General features: G+C 42.0%; 1 pseudogene; it reads right to left on the minus strand.

Annotated features, from left to right (window-relative positions):
- Positions 1 to 851: 851 nt before the first annotated feature.
- Positions 852 to 24022, minus strand: LOC139318107 (cytochrome P450 2J2-like; annotated as a pseudogene).
- Positions 24023 to 24261: the final 239 nt, after the last annotated feature.

Below are 24261 nucleotides of genomic sequence, written 5' to 3' on the forward strand. Positions count from 1 at the left end.
AGGCTTGGACAAGGTCCAGTTTAGCGAAGACCTTCCCCTCACCCAGAGAGTGCAGTAGATGTTGCACTACTGGCACCAGATATGCGTTTTGCTGCAGCGCTTTATTTAAAGTACATTTATAGTCTGCACAGATGTGGACAGAGCCATCCGGCTTTACAGGGGTCATGATTGGAGTTCCCATTTTGCATGGTCGACTGGTTCCAATATTCCTTGAGTTATAAGCTTGTCTAGTTGCTCATCTACCCTTGAGCATAATCCAAAGGGTACTCTTTTTGGCTTCATTCGGATCGGAGCAACCTGGGGGTCAAGGTTAAAAGATATTGGTGTGCCCATATACTTGCCCAGGTCTCCTTCAAAGACATCAGTAAATTCCTGGGTCAAAGTCTCAATATCAGAGTCACTGATGGAGTTGATGCCACTAACTCCCAGACCCAGGGATGAGAACCAGTCCAGTCCCAAAAGACTCGGTAGGGAGCTATTCACCACAATCAGCTGCAGTGGGCCCACAAAATCCTTGAATGATATTTGGAACATTCCACTTCTGATGACAAAAATGCTGTTCCTTGATAGCCTTGGAGATGGAGGTGGTGATACTCCAGCTGTCTTTTAGAGATTTTTGGCACCAGCCTTTTTATTGTGTTCCAGGAAATGATGGTCATGGAAAAATGTAACAAACTTACTTAGCATATCGTTCAGACGTGACCTCCTGGTTGACATGGTTAGGTAAGTTTGTGAACCCAGCAATAAGCTGAAAAAGATTTAATGTACAATAAATGAAAGAAAGAAAAAATAAATTAAGCAAAGAGGCATATAGGAAACAGTTTTATGCTTTTTATGGTGTTTTTAAAAGTTTAAGCCAGTGTGGGAATAGCACACAATTTGTAAGGGTGTGGATGCATTGACATCTTTGCAACAGGTTCTTCATTGAGTTCTTTCACTCCTTCAGGCAACTGGAAGCTGAAGGCCCTCAACAGGCTAGTCAGAAAGATAAAGACCTCAATTCTGGCCAGCTGCTCTCCTGCACAGGCACGTAGACCTGTAGGGGAAAGAAAGCATGGATGAAGCAGATAATAATCCAGAGTGTACGCCATCAGCAAGGAAATCTGAAACATTTGGTAACAGCCAAAATAGATTTCCATGCTGAATCCTAGTATCTTCCAGCAGATTCCATTCTTAGTGATGTTTTCTCCCATTTAACTCTGTTGACACCTATCAGAGGGGTGACTTTAACTCAGGTCCTACTACCCTGTTTTCCCCAAAATAAGGATGTCAGTGTCCCAGCACTGACATATATAAAGAGAGGAGAAGCTTGAACTTTTGCCTACTCAATCCCTTTGAAGATTCTGTCTCCTCGGAGATGGGAGGGGGGGGAGACATTCCTGTGATCTGACGAAGTAGAGATGAGGAAAGTGGCTTGGAAGATAGCCAATGAGAAGCAGAGAATTGGGGATCGGAAAGGGAGGGATTGGGGGGTAAAGGTCAGTACTGACCACGAAAGAGCCAGGATCGGATGGCTGTGCTCAATAAAGAGAAAATTTCCTCAAAGATCGGCAGTTTGGAAATTCATTTATTTTGAGATAGCATCGAAACCTGACAAAGACATCCCCTGATAATAAGCCCAATTGGGCTTTTAAGCGCATGGCAAGAAGGCTAAGCGCTTATTTCAGGGTTCAAAAAAATATAAGAAAGGGTCTTATTTTTGGGGAAACACGGTAGATGGTGTACCATTTCAAAGGCAAAGCTATGCATCCATGAAAAAACTGATCTGGCATATTTTTCCAGAGATTGGCCTATAAGAGGGAAGTCACTTTCTCACCTTCTGTCCAGCAACTTCTTTTATGGTGCATCAGGCTACAGCTGGAGTAGAAGGAGGAGCAGTGGTGAGATTCAAACATTTTTACTACTGGTTCTGTGAGCGTGGTGTGGCTTGGTGGGCATGGCGTGGCATGGCTTAGCTTGGTGGGCGTGGCTTGGTGGGCATGGCAGGGGAAGGATACTGTAAAACCTCCATTCCCTCCCCACTCCAGGGGAAGGTTACTGCAAAATCCCCATTTCCTCCCGATCAGCTGGGACTCGGGAGGTAGAGAATAGATGGGGCAGAGCCAGTCAGAAGTGGTATTTACCAGTTCTCTGAACTACTCAAAAGTTCCGCTACCGGTTCTCCAGAACTGGTCGGAACCTGCTGTATACCACCTCTGGGGAGGAGGTATGGACATAATCTATAGGAATTCCCTTTTCACTGATCACACACCTATTCTTCTTATTCTTTGCTTGCTACATCTGGCCATCTGGACGAATGTGAGAATAATACTTGGCATAACAGCCTTTCCCCCTGCCCTCCTCAGAGTAATTGGACTACATTTGACTTTTTTTTTTTTTTTTTGGCCAGAGACTTAAATATTTGTGCTCATCTTGTCAGTTCAGGAATGGTTCAGGATGTCACGTTTGCCATGGATCTTCCCCAAGATTCCTTGATTTCCTATTCAGAGCATGATGATCGCAGAATAATTCAGGTGATGTGGTAGTGGGAATCTGTAAGTTGTAAGCTGCCCAGGATCACATGCTAATGAGATGCATGGAATATAAATTTAATATAAAACTAAATGAAATAAGAAATGAGCTGCTTTGGGCTCAAGGATTTACCTATTCCGAAGGGCAGAAACTCTTCCCGTTCAATGAACTTCCCATCCTTATCTAAAAAATGATTTGGGTTGAATTTTTCAGGTGTCTCCCATTGCTCAGGATCAAGAAGAACAGAGCGCAGGTCTGGGAGGATAAAGGTCCCCTGTTTAAAAAAAGAGAGAGAGATAATTAAACAGAACAGTTTCATAAAGGAAACAGGCAAAGAAGTTCAAACAATATTGATACAACCCCTGTTCATAGCAATAGCAATAGCACTTAGACTTATATACTGCTTCACGGTGCTTTACAGTCCTCTCTAAGCAGTTTACAGAGTCAGCAGAGTTACCCATCTCAGAAGGATGGAAGGCTGAGTCAACCTTGAGCCTGGTGAGATTCGAACTGCCAAATTGCAGGCAGCCAGCAGTCAGCAGAAGTAGCCTGCAGTATTGCATTCTAACCACTGCACCACCATGGCTTTTATTTAGTCATCGCTTGCCTTTACGGATCCATGTTTGTTCGTTTCTCAGAGCAGTTTCTGAAAGCAGTGGCTGCTCAACAGCTTAGCTTCCTTTCTTTTACCTAAAGTCACCTTGTCTCTTGAAGTGGGGGACAAAGAAACATGGCTATACATGACTACAGTTCTGATCTCAAGTTAGAATAGAATAGAATAGAATAGAATAGAATAGAATAGAATAGAATAGAATAGAATAGAATAGAATAGAATAGAATAGAATAGAATAGAATAGGGTAGGGTAGGGTAGGGTAGGGTAGGGTAGGGTAGGGTAGGGTAGGGTAGGGTAGAGTAGAATAGAATAGAATAGAATAGAATAGAATAGAATAGAATAGAATAGAATAGAATAGAATAGAATAGAATAGAATAGAATAGAATTCTTTATTGGCCAAGTGTGATTGGACACACAAGGAATTTGTCTTAGGTGCATATGCCCTCAGTATACATAAGGAGAATAAAATACATTCATCAAGAATAAAAAGATACAACACTTAGTGATAGTCAAGGTTACTAATAAGCTATCACATCATAGTAGGAACAAATAAAAAACAATATAATTGAAAGATACAAGGAACCTGGTTATAATAATAAGTGGGAAGAGATAGATACTAGTAAGGAAGAGAAGAAGAATAGTAATACAGTCTTAGTAAATTATTTGACAGTGTTGTGAGTTCTGCTCCTAAACTCTTATCATCTTCCTAGGGTTAAAATAAAACATCTAAGATTCTAACTATAAAATCTGAGAGATGGTTGGATTTAAACCCATAATTCATCCTTCAAAAATGTTTGCTATTCTTGCTTATTTAATTTTTCATGACAGGCAGTCCCCTGTCCAAGTGTCCTATTCTCTTTTTCCTTCTATGTTGGGCTACTGCAATGCATCCTGAACATGTTTCCCACCTTTGGAATGTGATATCCCCTCATCGTCACGTCCTTTTTGCTTTGCCTGGGAACTCCAAGTAGCAAGATATATTTTAAATGCTGCATTTCATGAATCACAGCATTGGTGTAGGGCAGCTTCTTCCGACCCTGGTAGGAAATTGACCCCGAGGAACCAAACGCATCTTCAATCTCTTTCTGGACTTTCTCTAGAAAATAATAATAATAATAATGAAAACAGAAACTTCATGTTCACTATTGAGTGTTTTTTCCCCCCTTTGTTCATTTATTTATTCATTTCCCAATTTTAATCCTCAGAACAGGGGTAAAACGTACTTACCTTTCCTACCGGCTCGCTAATGTGCACGTGCCGTCGTCTGCACATGTGCAAAGCTTTCTGCGTATGTGCAGAGTCTCAAAACCGGGAGGTGATGACGTCCCGGTATGGGAGGGCGGAGCCTCCCACCGCAGTCGCTACTGGTTCGCCAAACCACCCGCCGCCGGCACTACCGTCTCGCATGAGACAGATTGAGCTGGCTGCATTTCACCACTGCCTCAGAAGTATCGATCAATCCTTTATTATGGTCACAGACCAGAGTTAAAAACTAAAACTTTTAAAACAATTAAACAGAACAAGACATAATATTACATTACGGCTTCTGGTGAGGTGATCAATAGATGGACAATTCTGCCTAATTTTACCTTTTTATAGAATAATTTAACCACATTCAAAGAAACGGTGTCGTACTGATCCAATAGTATCACCTGGACATAACAGAGATGAGAATTTCCCAGAACATATTACCAGGTAAGGAGTTAAAAAAGGAGTGCAGAATCCTTGTAGACTGGAGGGAATAATATAACAAGGCCTGAACTGTAGTTTCAGTGGCCCTTTGTCCACAGGGGCACAACGGCAGCTCATAAAGTATAATCCACAGTTGTTCAGTGAATCGTTGCATTTGTTAAGTTAGTAACACGGTAGTTCAGTGAATCTGGATTCTCCATTGACTTTGCCTGTTGGAAGCTCGCAAAAGGTGATCACATGACCCCAAGACACTGCAACCATCAGAAATATGAGCCAGTTGCTAAGTGTCTGAATGTGACCATGGGGATGCTACAACAGTCGTTTGAAAAACAGTCATGTCACTGTTTTCAGTGCCGTTGTAACTTTGAATGGTCACTAGATAAATGGTTATATGTGGAGGACTACCTATACTTTAGGATGTAGAAAAGCTCCTTCTGCACTTTCTCTAGGAAAAAGTGATGGAAATATAAACTTAGTGAATGAAGGCAAATATAAGCGTCCCAGGATAATGTTGCAGGATCCAATCTGGGTCGGTCACCAGGACCAGAGGTTTAATCTTCTGAGATTTTGGACTTGTGTTGGAGGCCATCCTCAGGGATCTTCTCTCTACTGGAATGTAGACAACCCATTCGGGTAGAGAGAAGTTCCCTGAGGATGGGCTCTAGCATGAGTCCGAAAGTTGAGAAGACCAAACCATTGTTCCTGGTTTTCCTATTCCTGGTGACCAACCAAGATTGGATCTTGCTACAAACTCAGTTTTCAATATTGTTTTTGACTTATTTATTTCAGAGTTTTAATTCTTAGTCATACTTTAGATTTTAGACTAGCCTTCAGAGCATTAAGTGTAACTCCATCATTCTTTTGAGGATCATGAAGGAGTGCAGATTTAAAATTTCTGGGATATGACTAGATCCAGTCTAAACTAGGCACAACATTGAGATAATTTGGTGATTTAATTCAAAGATTCCAATGACTCTCCTCAGACAAGTCAATCTCCAGATTTTAATTTCAGCCAGTTTGGAAATCTGGTTAAATTTTTTAAAATGCAATAATTGTTTTGAAAATAATCTGGATCATTTTTTATCAAAGCGCAGGTATGTTCAATATCATATCCTAATTTGGTCTCCTATACACAATATAGGCTGGGGGGAAAAAACAAATCTGAAAACTTTGGTAGATTTCTACATTTAAAATTTGCTCAATTGTTTAAGATTTGTATGGATTTCCAGTTTTCCTCACTCAATATCCTCAAGTGAGGATATCAAAGAATCCTCTTTGTCCTCTTCTTTATTTTGCCCTCTTAAAACGTAATCTTCCTACTCCGTTTCAAGAATTTTTACTATCTCTTCCTCATCTTTTTTTCTGCTTGTGTCATTTGTTGATTTGTCTCCTCTATTTTTTCCTCTCACCTCTATTTCCTGGATGTCTTGTTCATTTTTCATTGTCATTTGCTGAATGTCTCCTAGTTTCACATCTGTATCATGCATCAGTCTCTTCATCTCCCTATGGTTCCTTATCATTGCTTCCTGAATACCTTGAAGCATCAATAGTATTTCTTTTTGTGATGCATTTGTTTTTCCCTTTGTAATATTTTATTTTAATGGGCTAAAAGTTACCCAATAGTCCACCAAAGTCCCAATGTCCCAATTATCCATCACCCAAAAAGCCAATATTAAAGTAATTTGCTCAGTCCCGGAACTATTCCTTAAAATCCACAATATATTATAATCCTCAAGATCTGCCAATTGGTCCCTCTAAATTATCCAACGTTGTATGTCTTGTTTAACTTTTCTTCTTTCACCTTATAAGATGTTCTATCAAACAGCATTTATAATCCAGAATGGCCCTCCAGATTTCTCCCGTCTCATTGAGCCACGTAGTCAGATGTCCAGTTTCAGGGGCAATTCCTATTATTTATAATCCACACTTCTTTGAAATTCTTCAAAAGGTTCACCAGTTACTCCCAGCCAGCCAAAAAGCAAATAGATATAAAACAAAAGATGAAAAAGAAAAGCAGTGTTCCAAGTGTTGTTTGCTTTTCACTCTATTTCCCTTCTTATCAATTCTGTCAAGGTCTTTTCCAACCATGTAATAGTGTAGTATGGTATCTTTTTTTTCACCAGTAGATGGTGCCCCAGTCCAAAGTTCCAGCTTTATAACAAAGTGGAAGGTATAACAGCTGATTACCAAATGATCAAAAAGTCCATTTTTCTTTATACAATTTCTTCCAATAGTCAAACAATGTTATCAGCAAATTAAAATCACTTTTCACAATACTGCAAACTCCAGTCCAGTCTTTCTATATTTTAAAGCTTCATAGTCTCCCACTAAAATTTCATTCCTCTTTCAGATCTGTAATCTATCTCTATGTGTTAGCTCACCACTTTCTCAGCACTTTAGAGAATCTTTGTTTCAAAAATTCTTTTATTTGGGGTTAGATCTCTAATATAGGATTTGAAACTCATCTCAGCCAGTTCCAATCTACTGTTCACAAACCACTCCAGCTGATCTATTTCTTTGGTTGCCCCAGCTTTAGTCCAGCCATAATGGCCGTTTCTCTTCCTCATTGATCAGGAGGGTGCCTTGGATCGAGTGGAAGAGCCGCCACTTTCCCGCAATCAGCAAGGGATCCCTCCTTTCTTCATCACCCATCCAGGGTGACTTTAGCTCTTAGGGCCTCCCAACAAGGAGGGATCGACTGGGAATTCATGGAACCCTGCTATCCCAACCATCTCACTGAGATGCCAAACTAGAAGTGTCAAGTTCATAATTATAGGTTCAGGAATCCACTTAGGAAAATTACTATGAAGACTAGATTCAGTTCATTACTCAACAGACCTTAATATTTCAAACACCTTCACATAATTCCACTGTGTTTTAAAACCTGAGACTGGCCCTTATTCCCACAGCCCAGATTTTGCTCACCTTGGACGTCAGGATGATTTGTCAGGAGGAGCAGTGCCCACATCAGAGTAGCAAAGGTTGTCTCTGTTCCAGCAGAAAAAAAATCAAAAATACACTGAGCCAGGTTCTCTTCATTGTAGGTAGAATCAGGATCATTCCTGCTCTGATGTTCAAAATGGAAAATGAAAATTACAATGAATTCTATGTAGCTTTCCTGTGGTTACTTTTGTTTCTGGGTTTCTGGCAGTTCTCCTAGACTCACAACTCCTGCTCAAAACAGGAGGTGGCAGCCATAGCTAGGAGAATCTTTGGGCAACTTCACGTGGTGCCTTTTCCTGGATCGTGAAGTCTGTGCAGTCACTCATGCCCTGGTCATCTCTTGGTTGGATTATTGGAACATGCTCTACATGGGGCTACCCTTGAAGAGTATTTGGAAATGATAACAGGTATAGAATGCAGTAGTGTGGACAATCTCTGAGGCCACTCAGGTGGCCCATGTAACACCAATGTTGTATGAGCTGCACTGATTGTTAGGTGGCTTTCAGGTCCAATTCAAGGTGTTGGATGTTTCCTATAAAGCCCTTTATGGCATGGATCCAAGGTATCTAAGGAGTTGACTCATCCCAATGGGATTGCCCTATGCTACTCAATCCAGCAGAAGAAGCACACTTTAGATCTCATCTGCCAAATAATTTCAGCTGACAAGTTCCAGGAGAAGAGCTTTTCCTCCTGTGGTCTCTGTCCTCTGAAATATTTTCCCATTGGGGGTGACGCCGGTCTCCAGATTCATGATTTACTGAGAAAGGTAAAAACTTGGCTCTGTTGGTTGGCCTGGGGCCATGATTGGGGTGGACTACTTTGGGGGTGGCTGATGGTATAGAAAAAAGGATTCCCGTCCCTCTGTATCACCTTGATTTTTACTTTCTTACTTAATCTTTATAATTTTAAGTGTTGTTTTTTTTTTACTTTTTATTATTCTGTAAGCTGCCTAGAATCTCAGAAACAATGAGATGGGAGTCATGTAAATTTACTCAATCAATAAAAGTTATACTGATGAGACAATGATAGAGAGTAAAATATGAAGCAGCATAGAACCATTAATGGTAAATACGTCTTCATATATTTAGGAATGAGGGTCAGTATTTTGAATGTGATGAGCAGACCAACTCAAGACTGATGGTATCAAATTAAATAAAGTGAACCAGTTCAGATACTGGGCTCTTACTTGACTTCTGATTGTGATGCACTACTGGATTACCATGCCTTGTGATTGTAGAGAAACTTAAGACCATGTGAAATGATGAGCACACTGCTAAGACCGTGGTGGTGCAGTGGTTAGAATGCAGTATTGCAGGCTTCTTCTTCTGCCAGCTGCCTGCAATTTGGCATTTGGAATCTCACAAGGCTCAGGGTTGACTCAGCCTTCCATCCTTCCAAAGGTCAGTAAAATGAGAACCCAGATTGTTGGGGGTAAGAGGCTGACTCTGTAAACCGGTTAGAGAGGGCTGTGAAGCACTGTGAAGGGGTATATAAGTCTAAGGGATTCAGGGATTCAGGGATTAAGTATGAATTAATTAAAATTCCTAGATTCACAACGGGAGCTGAATAAAAAAGAAGAAAAATCCAAGATGAAGGAACACATTATGAGTAGCTCTGCCTGTTTATTTACAGCAAGGAATATAATAATTCCTTGCCTGTGTATTGAACCACAATAAATCCATACCTTCTCCATCTGAAGAAGATAGTAATCAATGAAATCTTGTGGCTCGTGCAGACAGTGGGATTCCTTGTGTTTCTCTATTTCCTGCTTTGCAAACGCAAGCATAATATTCATAGAAGCCAGGGCTTTCTTGTGAGGGCCTGGGAGGTACTTCATTAATTGTGGGAACAAATCATACATCTAACAGAAAAAGAAGAGGAAGAGGAAAAGTTATTAATTCCCCACCATAAGTAAAGCAGGGGTCAAACACATCATAAGTCTTGTATCACTGCGTGCCCATAAGAGAATGCCTTTAATGCCTTTCTTAACTCCTGCAAATTTCCCTAGGCCATTAGTAGGTCAGATTCTTGTAGAGAGCTTAAGCTTGCAATAAATCTTTACGCTCATTTGAACTGCCTGAATCACCTGATTTCTCTGGCGCTTGACAGGAGGGTAGGGATGAGTTATGGGCTCAAGCTGTTGGAAGCTTGAGAGGGACATTCAAAACTATTAGATTGACTGAACTAGTCAAGTTATAGATTCATGGAGAAAAGGACAGTTTAATGCTATTCCAAGGCACTCTATTGGAGGATACTCCCATGGCAGACCCACACAAAGTTGTGTGAATGGAAAGGAAATCAATCTCTGTGTATGTGCCTCTCTGTCTCTCTCTGTGTGTCTCTCTCACTGTCTCTCCCTCCCTCCCCCCCCCCTCTCCATATGCCAACAATGTGATGGACCTCAACAATGACTTGAAAAAAGGTATATATGACTCTTCCTTAAAGACATCATTATTACATTTTTGGGTGCTTGACAACTGGCTTCCATTTATGACTAGTCGCAGCTTCCTGCAGTCACATGATTTCACTTTACAACTTGCCATATGCTAAACAAACAAACTTTACAACTTTGCCATTTTTGAGTAAAAAACATCCACCGGATAAGCTGGATTCAGACATACAAACATATGATTTGCTTAATAACTATGCTGACTTGCTTGACAACCATTGTAAAAATGGTTGGAATATTAAATCCAGTCACATGATGGCACAACTTACAACCAAAACGTCTTACGATCAAAATTCTAGGCTCAATTGTGCTAGTAGATTAAAGACTATCTGTATAGTTTCAGCAGAAATCTAGTATCTAGATCCAGAGAAATCATTCTTCCTCTTTAGGCAGGAACTGGCGCGTCCCACCAACTTGATGCGGAGGGCAAGCAGATGGCATGCGGGCAGAAGGATGGAGAGAGCCAGGCCCAAAAGATGGCCAAGCCAAGTTCATCACATGGGTGGGTAGCTATGTCGCGTGGCCTCAGACCAGCCAGCTAAGGTGGATCCTGGCCCAGCCTACATTCACCTTCCTGGACCTGGGGCCTGCAAGTGCCCAAAGTGTGGTGACAGTGTCCTTCCAGTCAGCCCAGAACGATAGGACACCATGCCTCCTTCCGCCCACTCACACCATTGGGGTGATGGCTCCTGCTGGAGTTGGGCTGCAGCAGCTTCCAGACCCAAGGGTTTTGTCGAGACCAAACCCACCCCCCAACAGCCAGTCTTCATGCTGCCACCAGCTGAGTATATACCCCCCAGTGGGGCTTTCTACCTCAGCCAGGGGTGGGTGCAGTGTCAGTGGATGCCAGAGCCAGCACCGCAGCCAGCGCCGGCCCCCCAGCCAGTGCTGGTGCCTCAATCGGTCCCTGCTCTGTAGCCAGCTCCACTGGCCACACCTCCTGCAGCACCGTCACCAGTCCCACCAGCTGTGGTCCCGGCGGCCCTGCCACCAAAGTTCCGGATGACTTTTGACAGGATCTCGGGGAAGTTGGCATACTTCCTTAATTGAGTCTGGGTGTACATCAACTATTATGGTTATCAGTATCAAATGGACCAAAACCTGATCTCAGCCATAGGCAATGGATGAACGAAGAGGAAGCTGCGGGAATGGATAGCCCAATTGCACGATGAAGGCACTGCCAAATTGGACAACATTGATGAATTCATCCAGTCACTCCAGGGCAGATTCAAGGACACAGACCGCAGGCAAGAGAACGAAACCCAAATCAAAGCCCTGAAGTAAGGAACCAGTGCCCCAAAAGAGTTCATATGAGAGTTCTGGAGAGTAGCTGTGAAGCTTAAGCACTGGCCTGAATCCTTGTTCACTACTTCAAGGAAGCCATAGACCCAGAACTCTGAAAAGCTTGTGGTATCAGAAGGGTACCAGACCAAGAATGGTATACCATGGCCATGGCGATGGACCAGGAGATCAACCCCCACCAGAAGCCCACACAGGAGAAACCAGCCCAGAGGGTCCTTTGTCCACCAAGCCTGGGCGAAACCAGCTGAGCCGCCACCCACCAAACTGGTGGGAACAACCAAATGCTTCCAATGTGGTCAACTGGGATACCAGGCATCCAAATGCCTAGCTCCTGCTCCAGTTCCTCAGCCCCAGGCACCCTCAGCAACCTGGGGAAGATGAACACCAAGAAAGCCGCCAGATGTGGCAATATTCTTCTGGTAGGCCGTAGAGGTTTCCCCTCCCCCAAATGAAGGTGAGGAACCTCCAGCCCGAGGCCCCACTTCCAGAGCCACCTGCTGAAGCAGCAGTGAAGATGACCAGATGGTAAGTGGAGCCATCCACCCCTTCACTGTCAAAATCAGACTAGTAGTCCCAGAAACTGAGGTGCAGGGTGATGTAGAGGCTGTGATAAGACACTGACTGCACCAGGTGTCTGATCAGTCTCCCCATCATCAAGCAGTTAGGGATAAAGACGAAGCCCCTAGTCCACTCCATACGCTTTGAGCAAGTTGATGGGACACTGATAGGCAAAACCCTGGCTACCATAGTCACCGAGCTCATTAGGCTGGAGATGGGACGTCACTGAGAACTCATCCGATTCATAGTAGCCCCGAAAATGGTGGAGTCAGTCATACTGGGGCTCGCTTGGCTAGACAAGTGAGCCTCAATGATCATGTGAGAGGACAGATACCGAAAAATAAGAATAGGCATCAGCCCCTTACCATTGGTCCTGGCTGATGGCTGCCAACAAACGGCAAGCCCCAGTGACTCCAATCAGTTGGAGACAACAGCAGCTGCTGCAGAAGGGCTACCCATTGCCCCCAGGTCCCCAAAGAGTACCAGGACCTGGCTGGCGCCTTCAGTGAGGAAGACTGCAATGTCCTCACCACCACCCCCGCACCGTCCAACTGACTGCACAATGAAGATTGAGCCAGGGACTAAGCTACTAAAGCCAAAGGAAATGGCTGAGCTGAGAAAGTACATTGATGCCAACCTAGCCATGGGTGTCATCCACCTGCAAAATCTTAGTGGCCCCCATACTATTTAAAGAAAAGAAAGAGGGGGGGATGAGGCTATGCATTGATTTCCATGAAATTAATGCTGTGTGTGTGGAGAACACCTACCCTCTCCACCTTTTGAAGGATATATTAAATCATTTATCAAGAGGCAATGTATTTACCAAACTGGACTTGAGAAAAGCATACTACCGAGTATGCACAAAGGGAGGGGGACGACTAGAAGACTGCTTTTAACTGCCCGCTGGGCAGCTTCCAATTCAGAGTAATGCTTTTACTGGGGTTTGCCAACTTTTACAGACAATTCATCCCTGCTTTTGCAGAAGTGGCCTTACCCTTAACCAAATTGCTGAAGATGGGGCCCCCTCCCATGAAACCATGGCCAACTCAACCACTAGTCTGGACGCTAGACTGTCAAAAAGCATTTGAAAGCTTGAAGCACCTTTTTGCAGAAGAACCAATTCTCCAACACCCAGACCCTGAGAGACAATTTATTGTCCAAGCCAATGCCAGCAACATAGCAGTGGCAGCCGTGCTCCTCCAAAAGGACCCCCAGGGTCAGCTATTGCCCTGTGCCTACATCTCCCAAAAACTGACTGACACTGAGGGGCATTGGGAAGTTTGGGAGAAAGAAGCTTTCACAGTCCGCTGGGCTCTCCTATTGTGGAGATACTTCCTAGAGCGAGCCAGGGTGCCTTTCGAGGTCTGGACTGATCACAAGAAATTCGAAGCCTTGAAGACACTCCAAAAACTTTCCCCCAAGCAAGTCCGCTGGGCATGGTATTTCAAATGATTTAACTTTGAGCTTAAATACATCCCAGGGTGGAAGAACCTGCTAGCTAACATACTATTGAAAAAGCCCCAATACAATAGTCAACAAGAGGAAGTCATCCACGCCATTATCCCGGACTCGCAAGGTGCAGTGCAAGCCACCACAAGGGGACAAGCCAGATGCCGAGCTGAACCCTTAGAGGGGAAACTGACAACTAAGCTAAAAGCAGTGCTTCCGCAGGCCTGTGGCTCGCAGAAAACCGAGAGACCCCCAACTATGAGAGAAGGATTGGCATGGAAGGGATCCAATCTCTATGTCCCCAACAGCTTAAGACTGCAAGTACTACGATATAGTCATGACTCCCGACTGCCTGGCCACTTTGGATTCCTAAAAACCCTTCACTTGGCTCGGAGGCAGTTCTGGTGGCCAAAAATGAAGGCAGACATGGAAGACTACATAAAAAGTTGTGTTATTTGTGCTACTATGAAAATGAGACCAGAGAAACCTCCCGGACGTCTCCAACAAGTGACTGAGCCCAGTCACCCCGGGAGGAGATTGCCATGGATTTTATAATAGAACTCTCAGAGAGGGGAGGAAACAGTGATTTGGACTGTGATTGATTTATTCTCTAAGCAAGCTCACTTCACCACTTGTTCTGGACTGCCCTCAGCAAAGAAATTGGCTAAGATGTTCATCGAGCAAGTATACAGGCTGCACAGAGTACCGTGGTGAGTGATTTCGGACAGGGGAGTCCAGTTCACTGTGAAATTCTGGAGAGAGTTCCTGAGGTCCATCGGATCATCTCAAGGACTCAGCTCGGCTTTTCATCTGAGTACGAACAGAGCTACGGAATGCACGAATGCCATGGTGGAACAATACATCAGATGTTATGTGGATTACCAAGAGAACTGGGCAGATCTGCTACCTTTCGCAGAAGTGGCTTACAAAAACACGGTTCACCGCAGCACTAGCATGACCCCTTTCCATGCCACCATGCCAGAACTTCCAAGAGAACAACCCTCTACCATGACTCTAGCTGAATGGATGGAGTCACTAAGGAAGGGTTGGGAGAACACCAAAAAAGCACTGGCTGTTGCCGCAGAAACATATAAAAAGCAAGCCGATAAACATCTGTCTCTCCAGCCCCCCTTTCGGGTGGGAGATCAAGTTTATCTATCAACTAAGTACATTAGGTTAAAACTGCCGAGTAAGAAACTAGGACCGAAGTTCTTAGGACTTTTCCCCATGGTGAAAGTGATTAACCTAGTAACAGTACAGCTCGGCCTACCTGCATATTAGGGAAAGTGCATCCAATATTCCATTGTAGTTTACTAAAACCTGCTGTCAGTTCGAGGCTGAGGCCGCAGCAAGCTGTGCCTCCCAAACCAATTGTAGTACAGGGTGAAACCCTCTATGAGGTAGAAAAAGATTTTAGATTCTAAACTGCATAGGGGTAGATTGCAGTATTTAGTTCATTGGAAAGGGTACCCTTTGTCGGAAGCTACGTGGTTTAAGAGTTGGGATGTAAAAGCAGATGCCCTGGTGAAAAAGTTTCATGAGAAGTTTCCTAATACGCTAAAGGGGTCCCCTGGGAGGGGAGACATGGTTAAATTGCTGACTGAATTAACCTCCTACTTTTCTCTCTTTCCAGGACATGATTTTTTTTCCTGGGGGGGGAAAGCCTGTCAGCCCTGGAAGCCATTTTTTTCTTTGGCACTTCGGGGCGGCCGCATTTAGTACCTGGGAAAGTGGGAGGGGGGATTGCAAGGAGCGGTGGAAGCTTAGCCACAATAACATTCCTTTCTCAGGGAGTCAAGGACATTTTGCTCTGCACCTGGAGGGGAGTGACTGGGAGTTGTCTCCAGTTGGGATGAAGAATTGATTGGGCCATGTGATGGACTTGTGGGTGCAGGGGATGGATCTTGGACTTTCTTTTGGGTGGAGAAAACCCGGAACTCTCAGATTCGGGTTTTCCCAGATGTGCCAATATGATATCTCTAATAAAAAGGAACTTGAGGAACTGCTGGCCTTGGAGTTTTCTTTCGTTGGGGATATCACTTGGAACCTTGACAGTGGCAGCCCTTAAGCGCCAAAGAAAAAGATGACTTCCAGGGCTCACACTGCATGGGCGGTGTGGTAGGCCATGGCAAAGGCAGGCAAACAGGCGAGGTGTGGAGATCAGCTGGGACACAGGGACCATGTGGTCTGGGCAACCTGGCGAGTTAAGGAGCAGAGAACAACTGGGCTGTGGATGTGACTCTAGGCACTGGCCAAGGCGGGCGAGGTGAGATAAGGAGTGGCTGGGAGGGGAGGGGCAGTGTAGGGCAAGGCCAGCCAGTGGTGGGATCAGCCAATTCTCCGAATTGAGCAAAAAGTTAACAACCGGTTCATTTGAAGTGGTGCAAACCGGCTGAATCCACCTCGGGGCGGAGGAGGGCTTTTTTTCCTTATTAGAAAACATGACTCACCACATGAAAAGTGTCAGCAATGAATTTCAAAATAATTTGAAGAGCTTGAACCAGCTTCTGGAACTCTTCATCTTCTGCAGAAAACTGATGTCCGAAACTCAAAGCACATATGATGTTAGAAACCGCATTTAGTACTGAAAATGAAGGGTCAAATGGCTGCCCTGCAAAGGAAGATATTTCATAATGAACCCAGCCTCCTCTGTTAACCTGTTTGTACTAGCATCAGAATCACATGACAGGAAGGGATTTCAGAGGTCTTCTAGTCCAATCCCCTTCTCAAGGCAGGAGTTTTATATAGGGGTGGGTTCTAATTTTTTTTACTAGTGGTTCTGTGGGCGTGGCTTATTTTGTGGGTGTGGCTTGATGGTCATGTGACAATTCTTTAGGATTTAGCAAAAGTACTGGTCTACCAGGCTTTTAACTGCCTGCAGAGCTGTACCGGTCTACCCATTTGTTTTTGCAGGCACCGGTCTGCTCATTTGTTTTTGGAAGCACAGGTCTACCACCACACTGCCTTTTAACACTGATCAGCTGTAGGGCAGCCCTTTGAAGCCCCGCGACAAGAGTTTAAACAGGTTTTTTCCTTCTAGCCAATCAGCTGGGACTCAGGAGGTAGCAATAGATTGGAGGTGGGGCCAAATAAAAGGTAAGAATAATGCAGGGGGTATGGGGGCGGGGGGGGCAGAACCGGTTCGGTGACGTCATATCATCACCGCTACCTGCTCGACGGAACCGGGCGGAACCGGGAGGAACCCACCACTGGTTTTATACCATTCCAGCCAAATGGTTATTCAGTCTATTTTGAAAATTTCCAGTTATAGAGCACCCACAACCATGGAGGCAAGCTCTTCTGTTGATTAATTCTCACTGTCAGAAAATTTCTCCTTCTAGGTTGGTTCTCTCTTTGACAAGCATCTACCCATTACTTTTTCTCCTGCCCTCTGGTGGCCTAAAGAATAAGTCAAATCCCTCTTCTTTGTGACAGCTCCTCAGCTACTGAAAGACAGTTATCATGTTCCTGCTGATCCTTCTCTTCTATAGGCTAGACATACCTAAGTCCCTCAACCATTCATCATATGATTGTCAGGGTTCTGACCGATGATTTAACTTCCAGATGCTTTATCAATTTTGTTGTCTTCTCTGTACACTTTCCAGGGTTAGGCTGTTGGTATGAGCTCCGAGCTTGGCAATTTGGTTGCAAACATTTCATCACCATCTCAGGAGACATTGTCAGTGCATTTTGAAGTGTGCTCGTCTGTCAGAACACAAGTCTTTAAATACCTTTTGATGCGATGCAAATTATTATGAACATTTTTGTTTGTTCGGATATTTCTGAGTCATGGTCTGATTTTGGACTGTTTGATTGCTGCTGGGCTGTAGTTAAATACCATCTGTGTGATGCAGATTAGGATTAGAGTTGTTATCTGGGTGCTTCTGAGTTATGGTCTGGTTTTGGCTTTTTTGATACTTTAAATGGCTGGCTGTTGTTACTGATACGTGGTCTGATTTTTTGTGAGCCAATGGATTATCATTTTTGTTGCTGCGTAGTGGGATGCCTATTTTGTTCATTTTAAATGCTACCTTCAGGATCATGGTCGATTCAGTTCTTTTGTTCTCAGTGATTGGTAGACTGGGTTGATGTCAATGTGTCTGATTATTGGTGGGAAACTTTCCAGGATCTCAACGTCTTTTTTGTATCATGGTGACCAGAACTGGATGCAGGTCTCACCAGCATGGTGAACAATCACTTAAATATCAGCCAGCAGTGTGCTGCAGCTGTCAAAAAAGCCAACACAGTTCTAGGCTGCATTAACAGAAGGCTAGAATCAAGATCACATGAAGTGTTAATACTGCTTTATAAGGCCTTGGTAAGGCCACACTTTGAATACTGCATCCAGTTTTGGTCACCACAATGTAAAAAAGATATTGAGAAAGTGTGCAGAGAAGAACAACAAAAATGATTAGGGGACTGGAGGCTAAAACATATAAAGAATGGTTGCTGGAATTGGGTATGTCTAGTCTAATGAAAAGAAGGACTAGGGGTGACATGATAGCAATGTTTCGATATCTCAGGGGTTGCCACAAAGAAGAGGGAGTTAAGCTATTCTCCAAAGCACCTGAAGGCAGGACAAGAAGCAATGGGTGGAAACTAATCAAGGAGAAAAGCAACCTAGAACTAAGAAGAAATTTCTCGACAGTTTGAACAATTAATCAGTGGAACAACTTGCCTGCAGAAGTTGTAAATGCTCTAACACTGGAAGTTTTTAACAAGATGTTGGATAACCATTTGTCTGAAACGTATAGGGTTTCTTGCCTGAGCAGGGGATTGGACGAGAAAATCTCCAAGGCCCCTTCCAATTCTGTTATTCTATTTTGTTCTATTCTAAGCTCTACTTTTTGTTGTCTTTGATGCAGCCTAGGAGTGTATTGGCCTTTTTGGCATCTGCAGCACATTGCAGGCTCATACGTAAGATTTAGGACAGCTAAATCTACACCTAGATACTAAAGATCAGGATTTCTAAGGTGATGTAATGGAATGTGAGAATGGCCTTGGAAAACAAGTGGGTGAAGAGATGCTGCATAGGAAATGATTATATAAAAGAGGGAGGAGCCTAAACTGAGTAATCAGTAATGAGAAGAAAATGAAACTTCAAAAAGATTCTATCTAACTTATCAGAAACTGCATGAGATTTATACTTTCAAACTTGCAATACTTTGTTAATGTAGCCTTACAATAAAATAGAATTAGTTCATCTTGTCATTTCCCCTGTCTAATCAATTTGGAAGATTGACAGCGGGTGAAGGAAGAGAAATGAGAACTGCCCATTTTAAAAATAAATATAAAAAGATCAAATACATCTATTTTTGTTGAAATACATGTTAGAATGTATTTTGTATTGCAACAACTACAGAATTATTTAGCCAATACATGGCAGTGTATATTGTGCATCTATGCTTATAATCTATAGTTTCTTATATGTTCTGAGGAGAGTTTCCTGTTTCCTGTTACAGTAATATAGCTGAGCAGTAAAGCACATGGTGACTGTACTCTTGGTTTGCTCTATGTGGTACTTTATATAAATAGAATTTCTAATAATTTTTATTTAAAATACTGGAATGGAAAAGATTTTGGCAGATGGGAATTTAAGTCATTACCCTAAAAGACATACCTTTTGTTTGTCTAAAGATCTCCACCAATGTCTGAGCCGCGACTTCTATTTGATGCTCAATGCTTTTCTTCCCCAGGCCCAGCTTCCGCAGAGAAGTGATGCCAATATGTCGCTGCTGCTTCCAGGTGTGGCCATTGGAAAGAACCATTCCTGAAGGCATTGGTAGACAATGATAAACGATTCCTGATTACCTTTGTGTTAAAAAGCAGCTAATTCTTGCCAAATATCTCTCTGAATTTCGGGTGGGAATACCAAAACCTTGTGACATGTTGTAATTTTTGTAAAATTCTGGACATGTTATCTTTTCCTTAAAAATATTTATTCATTTTGGGATTCATCTTTCATGATATCATGTCTGGATGGCATCTTTTTCCAGATGGATCTAATATCTGCCACCGATTATTGTTGCCAACATCATGAAACCAAGGCTACTAGCAATCCAGCCTCTATGACCCAAGAAATATTTATCAGGTAATGTGGAACTGCACCAACTGCTGGTAAATTATTCTGGCCTAGCCAACTCTAATCATCATCTGATTGCTCATAGAAACCTGGCCCATGCTTCATAACCCCCAAACTATTGTTTCTGTTTTTCTCCACCCTTTACATACACCTCATCTCACCTCACCAATTTCAATCAAACATTATACTAAAATCAAGATAATATTGCTGTGTTCCAACACAATAGCAGATCATAAGAATGATCAATAGCCACAGTCCCATAAAAAGAACTTTTTTTCTTCTGAATGTATAAAAAACTGGAAATTCAAATTTTGTAGAGAAATACTAATTCTGATTGCCAGTGCTCAAAATCCGTGGTGGAATAAGAAATAAGTGATATTAAAATATTGCAGATTATGTATTTTAATAAATCCAATTGTTTAATTATTATGATCTTACTATGCATTTAATAGATATATTACACAGATGATGTGAATAACATTTAACTTTGATTTTTGATAACATAATTAAGGTTGCAGATGTTATTCAAATTTTAGATCTTTTAGAAGTTTGGAAAAGATCCCAACTACACCTAATTCTTGTACATGGAAGGTACTGAAACTTGATACCTTAGAATTATATTTGTTTGAAGTATCCTATGGAACAAAAATAAATATTTTCCATTCTGCATCAGAGCACATCTCAAATTATTTAATGGATAGGTGCTCAATGAATATACATTGAATATATATGTTGTTTGGCCAGTCAATATTGAACTGCAGCATTTGGCTGCATTGGTTAAATGGAATGAGTAAAAATCAAATTCACAAAAACAGAAATATTAAAGAAGAGGAAAGAGATCCAGAGGAAGGGGAAGATGCAGAAATCTGTAGCTGGATGAAGTTGATGAGTCTCAAAAAAAAAAGAGATAGAAGTTTAATGAAAAAGGCAATGTCTAAATCAATATATGAATGTAACAGTCCAGATAGAAAGCTATGGATGTGTATAATATTTTGGTGTAAAGTGAATTAAGCAATATTTCTTTTGCTTGTCTAATTCCCGAAATCATTTTGTTTACTACATCTTACTCTTTTTTTTTTCCTGTGCTATGCATAATATTAGCACAAATTGAAAGAGTTTGATCGTTACTAAGGAAGAATTTCTTTACACTTTGCACAGGGGTGGGTTCTAAATTTTTTTACTACTGGTTCTGTGGGCGTGGCTTATTTTATGGGCGTGGCTTGATGGTCATGTGACAATTATTTAGGATTTAGCAGAGGTACTGGTCTACCAGGCTTTTAACTGCTTGCAGAGCTACCCATTTATTTTTGCAGGCACTGGTCTACCCATTTATTTTTGCAGGCACCGATCTACTCATGTATTTTTTCAGGCACTAGTCTACCCATTTATTTTTGCAGGCACCGATCTACTCATTTGTTTTCTTTTAACACTGATCAACTGTAGGGCGGCCCTTTGAAGCCCCGCGGCAAGAGTTTAAACAGTTTTTTTCCCTCTAGCCATTGGCTGGGACTCAGGAGGCAACAATAGATTCAGGGTGGGGCCAAATAAAAGGTAAGAATAACGTGGGGATGGGTGGGTGGGCAGAACCAGTTTGGTGACATCATATTGTCACCACTACTGGCTCGGCGGAACCGGGCCGAACTGGGAGGAACCCACCACTGACTTTGCACTTACCCCTTCCTTTTCCTAAATCGTTCATGAAAGGATCCACTGGTCGATTAGAGAATTCTTCTGGGAAGCTGTCCATTCCTTCTTTCACAGCTTTGAATCCAGAGAGAATTATCATAAGTTGTTGCCCAAACCACAAGCTGTATATACTTCCGTATCGTTTTACAGGCTATCAAGTGAATCAAAAATGAGACATGTTACTATCAAATACGCGGATTATTCCCATTTAACACTGTATGCCATCTCATTTTCCACCTTCAAGGTTAGCAAAGATGTTTTTTTAGGATATGTCTGCATAATGTTGGATATGTCATCAGATAACTGGTTTGTAGTATCGTATGCGGTGGACATGCTCAAAAGCAAAAATATACTGGACAAAAATACATATATGGTTGGAAAAAATGGTAAAGCAATATATTGAACTGCAACTAGAAATATTTCTGTTGGGCATCGTATCAGATAAGTATAATAAGGGGAATGCATATCTGATATTACATATATTGACTGCAGCTAGAATTGTATTTGCATAATAATGGAAGAGCGAAGAGATTCCTACAGATGTATATGTGATTTAAAAAATATTAGAATCTACAGAAATGAATAGACTACAGGGGTGGTTTCACTTACCTTTGCTACCGGTTTGCTCACGCCACATCTGCGCATGCACAGATCATATTTGATGACATCCGGGCAGGTGAGCAGAGCCTCCCTCCGCCACCACTACCGGTTTGCCCGAACTGGTGCGAACCAATAGCAACCCACCACTAATAAACTAACACAGTGATGGCGAACCTTTTTGGTACCGTGCACCCTCATCAGAGCCATGACCCAGAAGAGAAGTTGCCCAGTGGGCATGCGCACACTGGGAAAGGAATTTCCGGTTTCCAGCACACACATGCGCACCAGTCAGGTAGTCTTCTGGTTACTGGCGTGCATGCGTGTGCAACAATCAGCTGGCCGGTGACCATGCGTGCACCAGAAATCGGAAGACCAGCTCTTCCAGTTTCTGGCACTGCCACATGCACAAGATCAGCTGATAGTCACACACGTCTGCACACCAGAAGAGGAATGGGCAATGCCACACATACCAGGCAACATGGCTGTGCGTGCCACTTTGGGCAGTAGGTTCGCCCTCACGGGACTAACACTTTTAATTAAGGAAAAGAAAGAAACCAATTTTTTTTTTTATTTCAGATCTACTGTATCAATGGTTAGCAGATAAAAACAGAAGTTAGAAATAGGGACACATATATAGATCTATATATGCGCAGAGATGGATAAACTAACTTTAGAGTTACAGGACAAGGAAGACTCAAAATACTTCACAATATGGAATAGATGGTACCAGTGGATAAACCAGAGGAGGGGGAATGGTTAAAGATGAAATTTAGAAGAAATCAACATAATTAAAAACAGCACTGTCAGATGTATAGAAAAGGAAATAAGTCACTGTGCGTATGTATATATGTATATATAATAATAGAAAGTAGTCAATAGATGAAGTTGAGTTCTGTATATGTACTGTATATGTAATTTTGTCTTTGATTAAGAGAAACTTCTATGTTTTTCTTATATTTGTTTTAAATGTTTTTTAAGAACGAATAAAGTTTGTTTTAAAATTTAAAAAAAAAAAAGAAATAGGGACACATAAGGGAAAGATTAATGACATAAGGGAGCAATATTAAAATGGATAAGTAAACATTATCATTATTATCATTACTATTATAGAATTAATATCAATTGTAATGAATGTTGTTGTAAACTTCTCGATTATTACTCTCTAAATATATTTGTACCCAGACAACACACTGTTTAATCGAAAATGGAATTTTTATATGTTATAGACTAAAAAAAACTTTTTTAAAAAATACTGTATGCCATCCACAGGTCAAAATCCTGAATTCTAAAACTTTTCATCAAGGGTGGGTTCTACTTACCTTTACTACCGGTTCGCAATGGGAAGCTTCTGCGCATGCGCAGATCACTGATGACAACAACTGGGGAGGTGGGCGGGGCCTCCCACCAGTTTTACTACTGGTTCTTGCGAACCGGTCCGAACCGGGGACAACTCATCACTGCTTTTCACTATATGCAATTCTCCCTCTTTAGAATTCTTTTTTCCCTCTCCAAGATTCTTGCTAAGAATGTCTTTCTGTTTTTCTGAATTATTTTTCTGAGAATGGACATCCTTTTATTTATTTTTGTTTTTCCTATTTATTTATTTATTTATTTATTTATTTATTTATTTATTTATTTATTTTTATTAAATTTCTACACCGCCACCCTCTGTCTGAAGAATTGGTTCCATGATCAAACATTTATTGTTTGGCTGTGCACCGCCCTGAGTCCTTCGGGAGTAGGGCGGTATAGAAATCAAATCAAATAAATAAATAAATATTGGTAAGATTGAACTAGAATCTGCCTCCTAAATAGTCAGACCCTTTTATTTTACATTTGTTCTCTGTGAAGCAACTATAAACAAATAGTCTTACCTGAATATTGTGGCATGATGAATTATACCATAATTTTGGTATATAAAAAAACAATTGAGAATTATCATGATCACTACTGGTTAGCATTAAATACCTTACGGAAGTAATCTTCACGGAGCCAAAGCCCAACTGCCAAGAAGGTCCCAATGAGAGGTAGAGCCAAAGGACCAGGAGGCAAATGTCTTCGAGTCCAAAGTTGTTTCAGGAAGAGAATCAACAGAGCAAGCAGCAAAAAACACAAAATTATCCCTATCACCATCATTGTCCTTCTGGATCTTTCCCTTTGATGCTCACTAGTAGATTTGGAGACAGTTGTATCCTTTTGTCTGATGCTTTTTGCTCTTCCTCCTGTTTTACGTATTCACTGATGGGAAGGAATAGCAAGACATCTTTTGATTATCTGTTTGAGTACCACTGGTATTTTGTCAACAAGTTATTATATTAATCCACATGAAGGAGCTTCCCTCTGACCCTGCGTCATTCAAATAATAAAGAGATTTT

The sequence above is a fragment of the Pituophis catenifer genome, unplaced genomic scaffold, assembly GCF_029215685.1.
Source record: "Pituophis catenifer annectens isolate HBS135680 unplaced genomic scaffold, rPitCat1.0.hap2 SCAF_6, whole genome shotgun sequence".
Classification (NCBI taxonomy): Eukaryota; Metazoa; Chordata; class Lepidosauria; order Squamata; family Colubridae; genus Pituophis; species Pituophis catenifer.